This window comes from Neovison vison, chromosome 1 (assembly GCF_020171115.1).
Source record: "Neovison vison isolate M4711 chromosome 1, ASM_NN_V1, whole genome shotgun sequence".
Taxonomy (NCBI): domain Eukaryota; kingdom Metazoa; phylum Chordata; class Mammalia; order Carnivora; family Mustelidae; genus Neogale; species Neogale vison.
In genome coordinates, this window is record NC_058091.1 from 288,416,010 (window position 1) to 288,430,774 (window position 14,765).

The window sequence follows — 14,765 nt, forward strand, 5'->3', positions numbered from 1 at the left end:
ACGACACCTGTGTTCTGGCGGCAAACCCGTTGTGAAAAAGCTAGAATTCAGTATTTTAAAGAAGCCTAATATTTCACATGGTTGGAAATTTCTATCTGTGTTTTTTGTGCTTGTTTGAGTATATCTATGGACTTACTCTTCAGAACTTGATACACATTATTCCAATGACTTCTGTAATTAAAATATCTAGGTATAAGTCTCGGGTCATCCTGAAATTTTGCCCTTATTTATGACATTTTTTTCCTGCCCAGAAGTCTCCCTTTATTTATTTTTTGATTTACATATTTTATTATGAAATATTGTACGCACACAGATACCTTTATTCCTGAAGTTTAGTAGTTGAACCAAACTATGTCATGACATCATGTTGTATCAATTTTACCTGGTATGTCGTGTACTCTTCCAAGTTTACAGATTCTGTTCTTTCTTCCTTCAAGGAGAATTTATATGATCATACATCTGTGAATACATTGCCCCCCTACTATTGTCTCTTTTTTCTTCAAGGACACAAATATATTTAGGACGAATTGTCTTTGTCCTCTCTGTCTAGCATATTGTCTTCATTCATTTCACTTCTTTTGTTTTTCTTATATATTCACTCTTTTTCTCTTAACATGTTCCTTCATACCATTAATATAAAATTCAGGCATAACTATTTCATCTTTTGCTGGATGCTGGTTACTTATCTGATATAAATGGGGAGGGTTTGGGGATATTTTCAATATGCTCTTAGCATTCTGCATCTCCTTTTCCATATCATGTTGTTATATGATCTTTGTACTCTTACTTTACTGAAGTGGTATTCTTTTTTTTTGAAGTGGTATTCTTATTAAATTCTTCTATAGGGAGCACCTAGGTGGCTCAGTGGGTTAAGCCTTTGCCTTCAGCTCAGGTCAGGATCTCAGAGTCCTGGGGTGGAGTCCCACATCGGGCTCTCTGCTCATCAGGGAGCCTGCTTCCCCTCTCTCTCTGCCTGCCTCTCTGTCTATTTGTGAGCTCTCTCTGTGTGTCAAGTAAATAAATAAAATATTAAAAAAAATTCTTCTATAGGACATACTCTAAGAGAATCTGCTTATTTCTTGAGTTTCCACTTTTGGTAATTCACTTGTCTTTTGCATGTATATTCCTTTATCCTCTTTTTGTTGTATCTCTATGCAGCTTCTATTTAATTTCTTTTAATCTTGCTTATGCTTGGAAAGCTTTTGTTCAAACCTCTAGCTTCTGTAAGATAGCATGAGACTTGACACATATTCTCTTTATAGCAGATGCTTTTGATACTCCCCCCCAATCACCTTCTCTCACCTGAGTATACCAGCAGCTGCAGACAGTTCTTGGCAAGCTGACAGCTTCCCTTCTCAAGCACCTGCATTTCTCCTCTTTACTGCCAAAGGCCTTCTTCGATAATATGGGAGTTTGCTTTATTGTGTACAAGCACACTTTAGAAGTGTGGGTGGAATTTTGCTTCTGGGGGTAACTTTTAACTGATAGAGGATGGGAATCAGCAGATAAAGGTCATCGAAGAGTATCCACCACAGGGAATACATTAATCAAGTGAACATGATAACTCAGCCCTTTCGAGATCAGCCAGCGTGTCCTCAGCCACCATACTGCATACACATGGGCCCATGAAGAGTGTGGCCATGATGTCAAGCATAGATGTCCTGTATGGGTCCAACTATTGTTGTGCTCTCTCTCACTTAGGCCAATCTAGTAATTGCCATTGCTCAACGTCCAACATGTTAGCCCACGTACTAGTGTTGAGCCCTTCATCTGATAGATACTACCATTCAAGGATACTAACCATCTCGTTGGTGGCAAGTTGATTCCATCGGATCCCTTCTACCATAAGGGAAAGTAATTCTTTCTACTTGATATTGATAAGTATAAGTATTCCAGGTACAGGTTTGCCATCTCTGCCCACGATGTCTTGGCTAACGCCTAACTGAAAGTAGAATTTCTGAATTACTAATGTAAGATCCTGCCTAATGTTGCCTTGGATCAAGCAACCCAGATAGTTACTTAACTTTACCCTAAGGAGGTGTGACAGTGGGCAATGGCCATGGAATCCATTTGTCCTACTATATATTATATCTCCTAGAAGCTGCCAGCATGATAAAAAGTTGGAATGTCCTCTTAAAGACATAGACAAGGCTCCAGATTGGAGAATAACACTTTTAAGGATCAAAGTGTATTACATGGTGCTTTGTCCTTGGTAGACTATTGGGTCGATTACTGTGTCTTTGGTAGCTAAAATATAAGATGGAACCGAGGGATGGAAGTTGAACTGACTACCCTCACTCTCACCACCACTGTCCCAATTAGGGAGTTTTAATTTCCTATTCCTACTACTTTAGGGTCTACAGAATTAAGGTCCTGGTCTCCAAGGAGATAACACTTCTACCAGGGGACACAACTGGGATTCCACTGGATGTAAAGTTATGACCGATACTCTTGTGTCAATAGACTATGTAAGGCTAAAAAAAAAAAAAAGTTAGTATACTAGTGGTGGTAATCAATACTGACAATCACGAGACTCTGATTTTTTTGTTGTAAGACTGTACAGGGTCTGAACTCAGTAGATCCATCAAGGAGCCTCTGATAATTCTGTGCCTGAAGGAAGGGCAGTTTCAGCAACAAAGGATTAAGGAGATCAAGGTCAGACATCTCAAAGATCTGTGTGGTCTCAAGGAAAAGCAACCTAGGAGTGCAAAAGTTCTGACTGAGTGTGAGATCTAACTAGAATTGATGCAAAGGGAAGGAGAAAATAAAATCAGTTGCTTTGGGTCTAGCAGAGGCCAAAGGGACTTCAGGTTTCCCATTAATTGTCTTAGCTGCAGCAGGGGCATCTCCGGCTTTTTCCCTTAAGCATCATTTAGAGAGTGAAATCAAGGTAGGGCGTGAGCAGATCTGGGAGCTACTAAGGGTGACTATGGCAGATGCTGCTAATAGCATTTCTTATATCTCTTTAACCCACCAGAGTTCACCTGCTACTGTGTGAAACGGTCGTTACCCTCAATGCCCTAATGTTCTTGTCCTTCAGTGGTATAATTCTGAGGTGCATTCAACAGGCTTTCTCAGGAGGTCCCAAAATATTACACCTCAGTTGCCTATAGCAGTAACCTCATCAATACCATGGCTCCTCCAGACTGTCTACCTGAAGATAGGGAGGCTGGAGCATTTACCAAAATATTACACCTCAGTTGCCTATAGCAGTAACCTCATCAATACCATGGCTCCTCCAGACTGTCTACCTGAAGATGGGGAGGCTGGAGCATTTACCTACTCCACTGTACCTTGTGCTGAATTGCCCTTGGGGGCATGAAATTCCTGCTCCCACAGTCTGCACTAGCCTATCCTACAAAGGCCTGGCAGAATGCAGAAGGACTGAAATGCAGGAAAACTATGCAGCAGGTGTGAGGTGGGGCACTGCCAGTGCAAGGCGAGTCTGAGCCCTTCAGAAGTTGCCTCTGCAGCTACAGGTGAAATCAGAGGTGGGCCAAGGGTATGACTCTCACATCAGAGCCATCTGCTACACATGCTTGCTTCCTCCCCCCTGCCTGTCGCTACTTCCAAACTCTCTCCTTGCTTCACATCACAGTGTAATCTGTCCACAGGGATAGCCCTCATCACCAAGCATATATGTTGATGGGAATGTAAATTGGTATAGCTATTATGGAAAATGGTATGGAGGTTCCTTAAAAAAAAAAAAAGAACTACCCCGTGATCCAGGAATCCTACTTCTGGGTATATATTTGAAGGAAACAAAATCACTATTCTGAAAAGATACCTGCATCCCCCTGTTCATTGCAGCATTATTTACAGTAGCTAAGACATGGAAACAACCTAAGAGTCTATTGATAGATGACTGGATAAAGAAAATGTGGTAAATGTATACAGTGAAATATTATTCAGCCATAAAAAAAAAACAACAAAAAAACGAACCCAGGAAATTCTGCCATTTGTGACAACATGGATGCCCCCTGATGGTGTTATGCTGAGTGAAATAAGCCAGCCAAACAAAGACAAATGTGGAATCTGCAAAAAAAAAAAAAAAAAAAACAAAACAAAAAAAACAAAAAAAACCTCAGAGATATAGAGAACAGATTGATGGTTGTCAGAGATGGGGAGCTGGGGGTAGAAGAACGAGTGCAGGTGGTCGAAAAGGACGAACTTCCAGTTTTAAGAGTAATTAATTGTGGGGAGGTAAGGTGTATCATGCTGACTAGAGTTAATAATGCTATATTGTTTATTTGAACATGGCTAGGATACATCTTAAATGTCCTCGCAAGAGAAAAAAATTTGGAACATGTGAGGTGATGGATTTTAATTAACTTGTCATGATAATCATTTTACTGTATATACATGCATCAAATTATTATGCTACACGCCTTAAACTTAGATGATGTTATATGTCAATTATATCTCAGTAAAACTGGGAAGACACAGAGAAGAAGGGAAAGGTCAGCTGATGCTCCACTGACTTAGTTTACCCAGGTAGCAACAGCAGGTAGTTGTAATTTGGATTGGGTCCCTGATTACAAGGTCACAGGTGAAAAACCCCTCCCACACTGATATCCTGAAAGAAAAGACCTTTATCTCCAGCTCAGACTAGCTAGAGTGGGTTCTGTGGTGTGGAATAAAAAACTCTGATGCATAGAACTCCATGATGTTGGACAAAGGGCATTCTGCTGTAGGAAATTTGGTGGAATGTTATTAAAAGGAATGAAGACCAGATAAACTGAAGCAGTAACTATGAACTTTAAGATAATCTGTGTAGATTAACTCAGGTACTGAGATAATTTGTGTAGGTTAATTTAGGTTCGGAGTTCTACATGAAATATTCAAAATAGGAATTTTGTGCCTTTCTACTAAGAGTCTAAAATTTCAAAGGTGGCCTGATCTTTGTATGCAGGAAGGAGGTTTTCAGGCGCAGAGAGCCAGGGAAACGTTTTTCTTATGAAATCATTTCTGCCCTTGCAATTTTGGCTCCTTGTAGCTCCGATCAATTGTTTTATTTATCAGTAAGTGCCACAAATGCTACCCAAAAAGTAAAATGCAGCAAAACAAATCAAAGTAGAACAGCTCTCTTTTGTGGACAAATTTTACTTTCTGGGCCATTATGACTGATTTCCTACGAGCTCAGGGTTCCAGAGGCAACCCAAAGTGGATTTTCTTAATTCTGCTCATAAATCTGTTAAAAAAGAAAAAAATTCAATCAAATAAATCTGACGATGGAATTGGTTTTATTAAGTGATTCACATATCAGGGCAACATCCCATCTAGCCCACAGAGGAGAGCTAAATGAAAAAAAGGTTTTTAAAGGCAGAGAGGGGGCATAACAAAAAGAAGAAAGAAATTTCTCAGCAAAGAATGCAATGTTTAGGCAAGGTTGCCCTCCTGCCGGGAACTGAAGGGGTCTATCAGAATTTTCTGGTATTGACCAGGAAATTCCATGATGATTGGTTAAAGGTTACATTCCTAGGGGATTGAAACTGGAGATGAGTTAGGTATTAAGTCTTGGTTTACTGACTTGTGGGCCTTCAGCTAAGTGACATCATTTTGGGTGTGTGGTTTTTTTGTTTTTTTTTTTTTTTAAACAATTCCCTCTTTTTTTGGGAACAATTCCTTTCTTTTGATCCGACTCTTAGCTTAACTCAGAGATCTGATCAAAATGTAAGACCACTCTCAGCTACCACTCTGTGGTTCTGGAAGCCTTCATTGACCCTCTGCATGGCATTCACAAGGCATGAGGTTTTTGCTTCACCCCTGTAATATTCATAGGTTCCAACTTCAGGTTCACATTCGTTAAACTGGTCACCCTCTGTGTTCCTTTTTTGACGTTCCGGCTGTAGGGTGCTCATTTGCTTGGTGGTTAGCAGCTGGGAACATGCATTTAAAGCTTTTGCCAGGGAGATTATTATGATTACTATAAGCAAGATAGCTCCGAGTGTTTGGAGTATACTTTGAAACCATGGTTCCCAATACCCAAACCAAACAAGATCCTTAAGTCAAAGAAAGGTCCCGTGGGAAGAATCACCTTTTTAAGCCAACTGACTTGTTTTTGCTTTTATGGATTTGAGTTTTAATTTCTTGACAAGTGTTAGTCTAGGTACAGCACGGGGTGTTGACCACAGCACAGACACCTCCTTGCTCAGCTCAAAGATAATGAAGAGCTGTTTATTATCAAGAACAACTTGGGCCAGAGAGCTGTCTTTGTTGGGCAACTATTGCTTTAGCAGCAGATTCTGTACTAACTTTAAGAATTAAGGAGAGGTTCTTGATCAGAGTCTTATTTACATTTACCCCTAGCCAGGGAAGCTAGGGACCTGCCAAAAGAAGTAAATCCTGAAACATGAAAGCTTCCTGGAACATTCTTTTTTTTCTTAAGATTTTATTTATTTGAGAGAGAGAATGAGCAGGGAAGAGGGGCAGAGGAAAGTAGAGAAAGAAAAGGAAAAGCAGGCTCCTACTGAGGCCGATGCGGAACTTGATCTCAGGACCACGGGATCATGACCTGAGCCAGAGGCAGACACTTAACCACCTGAACCACGCAGATGCCCCTGGAACATTCTTTTATATTCTTTTATAGCCGATGTGAATTCAGAGGAGTCAACCAAAGAGATGTATTATTTTGCTTGTGAAAAGTTAGGGGCACAGTTCTATTTTTTCCCCCTACCCTGAAATAAAATGTTCTAAATTCAGAGCTTACCCCCATTCTTAGCAATGGCTTGGGAGAGGAAGATGAGGTATTATCTTTCCAGGCCCATGCCAGAGTAAAGGAAAGGAGAAAATGGAGAAAGTGTTTCATGTTCACTTAGACTATGAAGTCTTGATCTGCCGTCTTGGGCAGAAATAGTCTGCCTGAAAGTCAATTACTTCTCTTCCTCATCAGTTTGATTTGGAGGTCTCTGTACAGAACCACGTGCCACGTGGAGGCTTCTTTAGCTTTGTGATGTGAAGCCAGGGCTTGCTACCTTCTAGCTCTATTGCAGTGTCAGTGGTCAGCAGCACTTGCTAAGCTCCTTTTCAGTGGGGCTCGAAGAGCTGGAGTTCTCTGATGATGTTCTAGAATACCTAATCCCCAGGTTCTAAACTGTTGATCGACAGAATCCTTTGAACTGGGACCCAGGAAGACTTATTTCGCCTGCTGATCACAAGCTTGAGCAGAAGGCATTAGAGACTGGTTGTAGGTGGCTGCACCAGCACGAGACAGCAAGGGATCATGAAGTTCACAAGGTTTAGATAAGCCTCATGTGATTTGCTCAGTGAAGTGGGAGCCTTGGTCACTGGTATTACAGAAGGTCTATTACAATGGGAAACACATTTTTTCCAAAAGATTGATTGATTGATTGATTATTTGAGAGGGAAAGAGAAAGAGAATTTGAGTAGGGAGAGGGGACAGAGGGAGAAAGAATCCTCAAGCAGATTCCCTCCCAGCGTGGCACCTGACTCAGGGCTCGGTCCTGGGACCCCTAGATCATGACCTGAGCCAAAATCAAGAGTCAGATGCTCATCCGACTGAGCCACCCATGTGTCCCTGGAAAACTCTTTTTTTTTAAACAGTCCCCCCCGCCCTTTTTCCCACAATGAGAGCATCAGGAAAGGCTTCAGCCCATCCAGAAAATATACACACAGTAACAAGAACATACCGCTAACACGTCTACAGTGGCAACTGTATGAATAAGGTCAGCTGTAGGTGTTCAAAGGCCTGGAGGGAGAAGGTCTGAGGCCTCTGGAGACCAGAACAGTTTTTCCAGGATGATGGACCTGACAAATCAGACATTGCTGGCAGACGGTATTTGCAGTTTTAGAGAAGTTTCCCCACTAACATCTATTTATAATCTGAGTCATCTGAAACACACTAGGCTGGGTGAAGGAATGCAAAAACCAAAAAATGGGGTTTGTCAGGGAACTGGGAAGAACAAAGCAAAGCTGCTGTCTTGGTTTTCTCATAACCCTGACTTCATTTAACTTACAGCCGGTTTAACACCTTAATTTTCCCAATGTAGGAGCAGGCTGTTGGCCGTGTTATAAGGACATGAGGACAACAGTAGTCTGGCAACATGCGGCCATGTTTTGCAGAAGCAGAACGAACTTCATCTGTGTTGAGTCACAGTCTTTCTAGAACCCGTTGTCACTGCCTTGTGTCGGAGTCAGGTGGATCACGCATTAAAAGTTCTGTTCAAGGATTTCTTTTCCACACATCTATAACTTTCTTTTTAAATTTAGATTTTTTGTCCTCAGTTTTCCCTTTTAACTTTATTTATTTATTTATATTTTAGAAAGATTTTATTTTTAAGTAATTTCGACACCCATCATGGGGCTCAAACTTACAACCCTGATATCACGCATCCCATGCTCCACCGACTGAGGCAGCCAAGCACCCCTTAAATTTTCTCCTTTTACATAACGAGTTTTACTTTAGGACAAAGTTACTTTCTTCTTTCTCAACAAAAATGTTTTCTCTTTTCATGCTTTTTCTTATCAAAACATACATCTTACTTTCCTGGTGTATAGAATTGTTTCCTTTATTATTTCCAATAGTCTTAATTATATTAATTAGAAGTTGTAACTCATAACCCTTAATTTCCAGCGAATGCTTACCAGTATGCCATTGTGAACTTTATACCAGGATTCTTTAGACTTGCATATTTATGAATATATTTCATAATTTTTTGAAGCATCTGCTTTTTTCAATTTTCTAGTGTAGCACTAACACATCCAAATATCTTTTAGTTTCTTTGTAATAAGAAGCCAAAAGTAGATAAACCTCTGTTTAGTAGTTAATGTTTTAGTGTTTTATCTTATTTGGAAATCATCTAGATATTTAAAGAATTTAACATATTGTTTAAACCTCCTTCAGCAAAACTTTAAGGTTTTAGGTTACCCAAAAAGATGTGGGAAAGTGATTTAAGTAGACATACATATTGCTGAAAAGTTCATTTATAAACTTATCTTGCTTACTTTTATTTAATTCACTTGTTTTCAGTAATTATGTTTAGATTACCTACAAAGCTTCACTGAACATTGGATAACTTCAGCCATTCTCGCAAGCTATTATTTTTTTAAGTGGTAAATCTTTTAAGAGATTATATAAACTTAATTGGCTAGGAAATCAGGTAGAAAAGAAGTTTTATATTTAATGCTGATAACTGTAAAGACATATCTGTTTTAATAAAACCATCAACCTTAAACTTGCTTTTGTATTGACCATTTTCCCAGATCACATGAACTTGAAAAAATTTGGTTTAGTTTCCATCTTTTTGAGTATTTTGCACATGCATCACCCTCCTGCAAGTGTGGGGAAAGGGCAGAGAGAGAAGCAGACTCCCCATTGAGCATGGAACCCAACTCAGGCTCCATCCTTAACCTACTGAGCCACCCAGGCACTCCATTTCAAGCACTTTAAATTGCCCAGTCCTTCTAAGTCCTTGTCTTTAAACCCACTAAATAGAGCTCTTTTACAAATTAATTTTAGCAATACCATTTGGAGGTTGAACAATAACTCACAATAAACACATAAACACACTGATGCAAAGATCTTATAGTTAATAATATTTGTGGAGAAGATTTTTAAGACTTGTATTTGTCCTTGAAATTCATCTTTTTTTTTTTTTAAGATTTTATTTATTTATTTGACAGAGAGAAAGACAGCAAGAGAGGGAGCACAAGCAAGGGGAGTGGGAGAGGGAGAAGCAGGCTTCCCCCTACCCCCCAGCAGAGAGCCTTATGTTAGGCTCCCTGGGATCAGGACCTGAGTCAAAGGCAGACGCTTAAGGACTGAGTCACCTAGGCGCCCCTGTCCTTGAAATTAATCTTAAGGGAATTGTGCTAGAATTTGGGAACAAGTAACATTTTAGCAGTTTGTATTTTAAAAAGGCCTCTCCCCTTTTTTCTTTTGGTCACAGGTGATTGTGGGCTGTATTTACATTTCAAAGACATGATAAGATGTTTAACTTCAAGGAACAATGAAAGAATGTGGGTTTCTCTAAGGAGGTTTCCCAAGGCCAGTAATTTACTAACCTTTTCTGATGAACAGGGGAAGTTTGGGGATTGGTAAGAAATAGATGAATTTCAAATTGCCTCTAGAACTGACTTTTCTTTTACAAAAGATTTGTAAGATAAGGACAGTTGCTCTCATTTCCTCTGAGAATTGGGTTGTTAACTTAAATGACATCAGAGATTGATCTACCTATCCTACTGCATCATCCTCAACTTGGTTCTTTCCCTCTGGGAACACAATTTTAATTTTAAATATTTTTGGCAGTATTGAATCACCTCCCCCCCATCCTCTAGGGTGTAAGACAGGTCCCCAAAGGGTGCAGAGGCTATTACCTTCCCCAAATCCAAAGTCACTCCGAAAGACAGCCCAAAGAGAGAACCAACCACCAGGGCTTTGCCAGGCAGGCAGAAAGCCAAAGCCCAGATATGCAAAATGAGACAAGCAAGAAAGCAATAGCTCTGTCTGGGAGAGAAAGTGATGCAGGCTGGCTGAGTCTAAGGACGGAGAAGGGGCTCTGCAGGACCAGTCAAAAGGGTCCTTGGTTTCGAGAGGGACAGAAATCAAACTCAGGTAGAAAGGAAGTGAGAGCAGAGTTGACTGACTAGCGTAAGTGATAGAGCGTATCAGATGGAGCTTCTGGTTGACTCACAAAAGGAACGAGAGAGTCTTATTTTTACTTGGGGTCTGAAGGTTTTATTGAAGACAGTAGTCTGGTCTATGTGTCCTCTCAAGCATCCAGGAATTTGGTCAAAACAAGAACAAGTGCTCAGATGTCCTTCATAAGTCACTTAAGCCCTGGAGCCAGGGGTCTTAATGTCAAGGTGTCTGGAGTCAGTGGTCTTGGGGAGGGGTACATGATGCCTCTGCCTGGTCATTCCTTAGATGTTTTCTATTGTCCTGGAAGACTCCAAAGAAATCATTAACTCCTTTACAAAGGAGTTACAAAGACGACATATATCATCTGAACTATAAGGCGTGTGAAAAGTGGGGGATGCCCATCTGGGAGCCCTTCCTGTGAAGGTAGATATGGGGGTGTCTGTAGGGCCATTGACTTGGAGGAATTTTGTTTACAGTTCTGTAGTCTTTTCAGAGTGGGAAAATAATTTAGATTAGAATGAGTACTCAGAGGAGGAAAGAGGGGAGCAGTAGGTATTACGTCAGTCTTATAGTCTCATGTTCCCCCCACATCTTTAATTTTATTAGTCTTTTGTGATGAAATCTTTCAATGGAACTATTTTGGAATCTTGAAACCTTTCGGAGGCGCTTACTTGCCAGTTAAAAAAGGTATCCCATTCAGTGTAATTTGGGAACCCTTTCTTTTCAAGTGTACTTCTCAAATGATTTTATCTAATTAAAATGTTTCCCATAATGGTCCTTGTAATTTTAGCTTGTTTTTAGTAAGATTTTGCCATTTTTATAGATAGTCACAGCTCTCTGCATCAGTTTTTAGAAATGAGATAAGCAGGTATCCTGGAAGGTTTCTTTTAGAATTTAAGGATCCCATTAGCTAAGCCTTTATTTACACAAAATAAGACTGGCCAAGAGAAGTCTGTGTGCACCCCCAGCAATTCCCAGCATAGACAAAGTCATCGGACTCCATACACAGAGACTGTGGTTTGGAAATGGGGAAAGAGTAAAGCAGCAAATGCCAGGAAATGCGGAGGGGAGCTGGGAACTGGGGGAGGGATTCCAGTGTGGAACTGTGGACTAAACCAAGGGCTAAGGACAGGTGCTCTGTGAGAGTCATCTGTCAGTCCACACTGACCCATCAACCTTGGACTGGGAAGCCAATTGGGTTGGTAGCTTGAAAGCAAAAAGAGCAGAGCTCAAACCAACAGGGAGTCAGCGACAGCCGGCGGAGATGGCGCAAAAGGGAACTCAAAAGGGTTAGCAAGGCATCATGTTTGTTTCTTACTGTCCCTGAGTGCTGGCAAAAGTTCACTTTGGATCCTATCGCTGACACCAAATCTGTCAAAAACCAAAATTCAACCAAGTAAATCTGAGATCTACTTGGCTTTATTAAATGATTGATAAACCAGGCAGCATCTCATCTAGCAAGTAGAGGGAGTGCCACTGAACAAAGCAAAAGAGAGGTCTTCAGAGGCAGAGGAAAGGTAAAAGGAAGGAAGAAAGGAGTGTATTAACAAGGAATGCATTGCTTTGGCAAGGTCGTCCTCATAAGAGGAGTCAGAGGGGTCTATTAGCGAATTTTCTGATATTCACCAGGAAATTCCATGCTGACTGGTTAAAGCTAACTGGAGTTAGGTTAATACGAAGTCTTGGCTTACTGACTTGGGGTCTTAACCCAAGGGACACCATTTTGGACCTGTGGTTTCCTTTTTATACAGCTTTAAAGCTAGAAAACTAGAGTGTAATCTCATTTTGCAGATGGAGAGATAGAGTTCCAGGGAGGTAAAGTGAGTCACATAGATTTCAAAGCTAATTCTAGGCCCAAGGGCAGCAGAAATGTGACAGGAGTTCAAGACATGCCATCCCAGTGTGTTTTGTTCTACTGATTATTTTGAGCTGTAGGCACTTGAAAAACAGTAAAGGCAGGAAAAGTGTTTCCCCGATTTTCCCCTATCTGCCAGAAGACACGTTGTACAAAAGGAACTCAGTTGTCCTCAAGCCCCTCCCTCCCTGTGAATGTCATCAAGGGAGGAAGATTGACTCTTACAACTGGAGAGGAGACTATAAGTTAATGCCACGCCCAGAGTTTGTCACTAACTGTTCTACCTTCCCATCTGGTCTTCTAAGGACCCATTCATCTTTCCCTCTAGTCATTTACTCTCTCCTAAGAGGGCTGCATCCCTCCCTCTTTCCCTATTAAGATGGCATTTAATCCTGAATTCTAAAGCCACCTCTGGGGTTTACTCATTTTCCATGCGGATCTCCTGTGACTACATAAGGCAGAGATGCTAATCTTCTGTTTTTCTCCTGTTATCTCTCTTTCATCACAGGTGTCTCAGCTGAGAACTCAGAAGGGTAGAATAAAAATGACGTTTTTCTCTCCTAAATGGCAGGTCTAGATTTAAAAACAAAACAAAAACAAAACCAAAAAAACCAGCAGGGGTACTGGGTGGCTTAGTGGGTTAAAGCCTCTGCTTTCAGCTAGGGTCATGATCCCAGGATCCTGGGATCAAGTCCGCATCGGTCTCTCTGCTCAGCAGGGAGTCGGCTTCCCTTCCTCTCTCTGCCTGCCTCTCTGCCTACTTGTGATCTCTGTCTGTCAAATAAATAAAAATCTTAAAAAACAACAACAACAAACAACCCTGGTGCATCATTCCTTCCACTGATCTTCTAGGAGAAACAAGCCCTGTCCTGTCCAGTACAGGAGACCTCTCCTTATTGCGTCTTTGTGCCTGTGGCTCCCACGTGCGGGGCTGTACTGATGAACGGGTGACAAAGGGATGGAATTTAAAATGGCCTTTGCTCTCAGAGGGAGGGACATGGACCGTACTGGGCGTCATGTTGTTTGCCTGGAAGTGGCTTCCCCATCGCAGGAAGTTTCTTTCCCTTGCCCCCTTCTTCCCTGAATTCCGGGTTCCGATTCCGTGGCATTATTTTTCCTCAAGGTCCTTTCAGTGTCTGCCTAATGAGACCGGTGGTAGCTAAGTGTGTGACTGACACTCGGTATGTGCTGCTTGTATTCATCTTCCTGAGAAAGGGCATTGCACAATAAAGGATTGCCAAGGGTAACTGTAGTGGCATTTCTGGGAGCCCCAGCAGCATTCCCAGCAGCTCCGTTCTCCACCCCAGTGGAAGGAAACACCCCCCCCCACCCCGCCCTCGCCCCCGGGAAACCCGTGGGTGGAGGGAGGCGGGGCTTCGAAAGTAATTAAAATATTCTTATGCAGAGAGACCTTGAGTTCTTTGCTCATTAGACCTCTTTACTTTTTACCCACATACGGTTCTCCTGATTTCCAGGACACAAAGCCAAGTCTAGGCTGGAGGGAAATACTTTTGGAGTAAAATCAAATCAGTTGCAAATGAGTTACAACATCTCAATTGCCTTAATAGATCAAACAAAACTACACTGTGTACTCCAGGCACCAGAACTGATCCCCCTCAGTGGAGTTCCCCAGCGCAAAAAAATGCAAATCTTTGGCTTGCCTATAGCGAGGTCCGAAGCAATGCCCTTGAGGGCTTAACCAGGAGGCAGTAACTTGGAAGAGAACTTGCTGCGCATGCGGCCTGCCAGGATGGCGTAACTAGCAAGCTAGCTGGAACAGGCTGTCCTGCTTCAGGCCAGAGAATACTTATGTCAGGCCAGAAGTAAGGAAAATGGATTTTTCTAACTTTGTACCCTGTGTATTGCCTGCGGAGACGGTGGGCCAATGAAGCAGTTTTTTTGTGTTGGTAGCTCTGTTGGTAGTTCCAGCAAGCCTTGCTGCCCATACCCTCTGCCCTACCAGCTTCTCTCCCTGCTCTGTCTTCAGAGCGGAATTCTGCATGTTGCATAGACTAGGCACATGCCTCCGTGTCTCAAGTGGGTAAATGTGCATAGACTAGGCACATGCCTCAGTGTCTCAAATGGGTTCCTTTGAATATAGCTGGATGGTCCTTCAAATTCAAACTTTAAAAGCAGGCGGACTGAATGGAGATTTATAGAAACGATCTTTCAAATTGGAAAAAAAAAAAAAAAAAAACCAAAAACTCCATTTCGTTAATAAATGTGGTTTACTGATTGACATAAAATAAACTTACATACTTAAAGTATACAACTTGATAAATCTAGACATATGCATATACCCGTGAACTC